Source organism: Diceros bicornis, chromosome 17 (assembly GCF_020826845.1).
Source record: "Diceros bicornis minor isolate mBicDic1 chromosome 17, mDicBic1.mat.cur, whole genome shotgun sequence".
Taxonomy (NCBI): Eukaryota; Metazoa; Chordata; class Mammalia; order Perissodactyla; family Rhinocerotidae; genus Diceros; species Diceros bicornis.
Window position 1 is genome coordinate 12688312 of NC_080756.1, and position 4389 is coordinate 12692700.

The 4389-nt window shown below is 37.3% G+C and overlaps 1 long non-coding RNA gene across 1 annotated transcript; it reads left to right on the plus strand.

The window, feature by feature from the left end:
- The first annotated feature begins 1676 nt into the window (after positions 1-1676).
- On the plus strand, positions 1677-3448 carry LOC131415934 (uncharacterized). Its single transcript, XR_009222528.1, has 3 exons — positions 1677-2340; positions 2550-2729; positions 2999-3448. It is a non-coding gene; the product is annotated as an uncharacterized LOC131415934 (long non-coding RNA).
- The last annotated feature ends 941 nt before the right edge of the window (positions 3449-4389 follow it).

Here is a 4389-nt window from a genome sequence, read left to right on the forward strand (position 1 = left end):
TGCTGAGTTTTGACATACATATATAACCATAACCACAATCAAGATAACAAACATATCCATCACCTGGGAAAGTTTCCTCATGTCCTTTGGTAATCTCTCCTTCCTCATCCCCATAATCTCCCCCATAATCTCCCATAATCCCCATACACATGCCCCACCCTAGCATGTGTATATACAGTTGTTCCAGCACCATTTTTTTTAAACTATTTATTTATTTATTTATTTATTTCCCCCAAAGCCCCAGTAGATAGTTGTATGTCATAGTTGCACATCCTTCCAGTTGCTGTATGTGGGATACGGCCTCAGCATGGCCTGAAAAGCGGTGCGTCAGCGCACACCGGGGATCCAAACCCGGGCCGCCAGCAGTGGAGCGCGGGCACTTAACCGCTAAGCCACGGGGCCGGCCCTAGCACCATTTGTTGATAGAAGTAGATTTTTAATACTAAAAAATACTAGCACTACATAAAAATGGACATTTGTTTTTAGTTATTTTTAGGGGAGAAAATTTCAGGGGAGGTATTTTACATACAGAATCCTTTGAATTGGACCTTGTCAAATAAATATTTAGAAGAGGTAAAAGGTATATGCCAAGTAAGTTTCATATAATATAAAATCCCTGCAAAAGTGATTAATGCAAAAAACAAACAAAAACACACACACACAATTAGAAGTAATAAGAACATTAAAAAAGATTCCTGAGTACAATAACAATAGTACCCAATCAATAGTAGTTATCTTGATTCTAAAACTGGATAATGAAAATGCATGAAATGAATCTTATTGGTCCATCTCACTTATGTATGTATATACAAATATCCTAAGTAAAATAGTAGTTAACTTAATCACACAGTGTATTAAAAAATAATTATCTGCACACTTTTCCTAGTTTCTGTAAAACATGCATAAAGTAGTAAGAAACTGTTCTTGAAAGCCAGTAGAACATATCTGTAAAGTCATCTGGCTCGAGACTTTTGGTAGGAAAGTCTTTGATTAACATTTTAATGTCTTTAATGCTTGTTGGTATTTTCAAGTTTTTAATTTCTTCTTGACTCATTTTGCTGTTTATATTTTCCTACAAATTTATCCATTTCATCTAGGTATATAAACTCATTAGTGTTTATTAATTATACTATTATTATTAATAATACTGTTATTTTTTTTAAATGTCTGTTGTGTCGGTGTCCCATTTTCATTCTGTATTTTGCTTATTTGCACTTTCCCCTTTCTTCTTTGTCTTTATCATTCTAGCTAGAGTTCTCTTGTTTCCCTCTGGTTCATTGATTATATTATTCCCTTTATTCTTATGTCTCCTCCATATAGCTAATAGATTAGCTTGTTAACTACATTCCTTATATCTTCTGTACCGCAGGTCATTGTCTGTCTGCATGATGCACTGGTTCTGAGAGGGTATGTTGAAATCTCCACTTCTAATAATTGATTCCTTCTCGAGTTGAATGCTTTGTTCATTTGTTCGCAAACTTTTTTTGTTTCTTTCAAATGTATTTAACATTCTACATCTCTAATTAAAGCTTTAGTTGTATCCTAGAAAATCTGACAAACTTTTATTTAGTTCAAAGTATTTCATAATTTCTCTTACTTCTTTTTTAACCCGAGGTTTACTACGTTTTTAGCTTCCAGACATTTGGGAATTTAAAAAGCTACCCTTTAATTAGTAATTTCTCATGTTATTGCATTAACAACATTCTCATGTTATTGCACAGAACATAGGCTGTGTAAGATTGATCCGTTTTTTTTAATAATTTTATTTATTTCTTTAATTTTCCCCCCAAAGCCCCAGTAGATAGTTGTATGTCATAGCTGCACATCCTTCTAGTTGCTGTATGTGGGACGCCGCCTCAGCATGGCCGGAGAAGCGGTGCGTCAGTGCGCGACCGGGATCCGAACCCGGCCACCAGCAGTGGAGCGTGCGCACTTAACCGCTAAGCCACGGGACTGGCCCAGATTGATTCTTTAAAATGTAGTATTAAGGCTTCCTTTGTAACTCAGTACATAGTCACTTTTTGTAAATGTTTCCCATGTGCCAGGAACAGTATATTATCTGTTAGATGTAGAATTCTCCATATATAATATATTGAGCTTGTTAATTGTGTTATTTGGATCTTCTATATCTCTGCTTGTTGTTTGTCTGCTTGATCCATCTGTTTCTAAGAGAGCTCTGTAAATACTTTCAGGTCCAAAGGTTGATTTATTTTTTTCTTTCCTAAATTTATCGATTGTTGTTTTATAACTGTAAAATTGGAGAATAACAGTATTTTCTCATAGGATTGTAAGGAAGAGTATGAGTTGTAAAGCCTGTAGGGCATGCCTGGCACATAGAAGGTACTGAATAAAGTTAACTATTACTATTTATATATTTTAAGCCTACATTGCCAAGCACATTTATGATGGTTATATTTTCTTGCTCTCTTGTTTATTTTATGATTGTGTAACACTCTCTTTTATCCTGTAATTTTTTGCCTTGAATTTCATCACATATTAAAATCCCAGTATAGTTTATTTTTGCCTGAAAGTTTTCCCCTTTATCACAGATCGAGTTTCCAGGGAAGCCAATTCTAGAGCAGAGATTGGAGTGCAACCCGTTTAGTACTGAGTGCTCTTGAGAGCAACACTTGTTGGAAAGGAAGAAAGCAGGATTGGACGGAGGAGAAGTTGGACTGCTGGGCAGTCACAATGCCTCCTCAGCTAATTCTGAAGAGAACTCAGAAAAGGTTAATATCCCACCCTCTGTAAAGCAAGCGCCTTACCAAGGCATCTGACATACCGGCCACTTCCTGCTCAACCAGTCCAATTTGCATAATGTTACCATTAGAGCAGAGCAATATAGTGATGTTCTGAGAGATATCCAGCTGGTCAGGTCTCTTCAGATGATTTTATGACCGAGGGCGGGAGAGTTAACATAGCCCTGGGGTAAGATTGTAAATGTATATTGTTGTCTTTTCCAAGTGAATGTAACTGTTTCTGTTCTTCTTTTTGATAGGGATGGAAAAGAACGTATTTGTCAGATCAATGGTTGCATACCGCGTACTTGACACCCTGTTAATTTGCTCTTAGCAATGATACCACACATGGTAAAGCAGCTCCAATTAAGGCTACTATTGGTTGAGTTTGCAGTAGTTCATTGTCATCCTTCAGAATCTGTCTGGCTTTTGCAGGGACCAGAGTGGTGAATTAAATGAAGATACGATGGGGACTACTACCTTTGCCTCCTTCAGATCTTTGTTGTTCAGTATGGCAGCCACTAGCCATAAGTATCCATTTCAAGAAGTTAGAATAAGAGCACAGGGGCCAGCCCGGTGGCGTAGCAGTTAAGTGAGCTCGCTCCGCTGCGGCGGCCGGGGGTTCGGATTCCCTGCGCGCACCGACGCTCAGCTTGTCAGGCCATGCTGTGGTGGCGTCCCATATGAAGTGGAGGAAGACCAGCAGCGATGTTAGCTCAGGGCCAGTCTTCCTCAGCAAAAAGAGGAGGATTGGCATGGATGTTAGCTCAGGGCTGATCTTCCTCACACACACAAAAAACAAAAAAACCCACAAATTAAATCTGAAGAAAAAAGGTAAGAGCTTTGGTTAACGAAATACAAAATAAATATGCAGTATTCAAGATCAACAAAGCTAAGTTTGTTCCAGTATTAGGAATAAAAAAGGAAACTTCCTATAGATCCTACAGATAACAAGAGGATATTATGAATAACTTTATTAAAATAAAATTTAAAATTTAGTTGAAATAGACACATTCTTAGGAAAATAAAATTTACCTAAACTGACCAAAGAATAGAAAATTCTAAATGGTCCTATATCTATCAAAGAAATTGAATACATAATTTAAACACTTTCCCACAAAGAAAACTCTAGACCCAGATAGATGTACTAGTGAATTATTCCAAACATTTAGGGAAGAAGTAACACGGATCTTACAAAAACCTTTTTCTTTTTTTTTGAGGAAGATTGGCCCTGCACTAACATCTATTGCCAATCTTCCTCTTTTTCGTTTTTCTCCCCAAAGCCCCAGCACATAGTTGTGTATCATAGTTGTAGAGTTGTACCTCCTCTATGTGGGACGCCGCCTCAGCATGGCTTGATGAGCAGTGAATAGGTCTGTGCCCAGGATCTGAACTGGCAAACCCTGGGCCCCTGAAGTGGAAAGTGCAAACTTAACTGTTACGCCACTGGGCCAGCCCCAGAAACTTTTCTAGATAATAGAAAAAAGGAAACAATTTCCAGTTAATTTTGTGAGACAATAAACCTGAAAAAATTGTTATAAAATGGGAAAATGACAGGCCCATCTCTCATTAACTTTGATGCAAAAATCCTACACAAAATATTAGCAAATAGAATCCATTAATATGTTAAAAGGATAAAACATTATAGTCA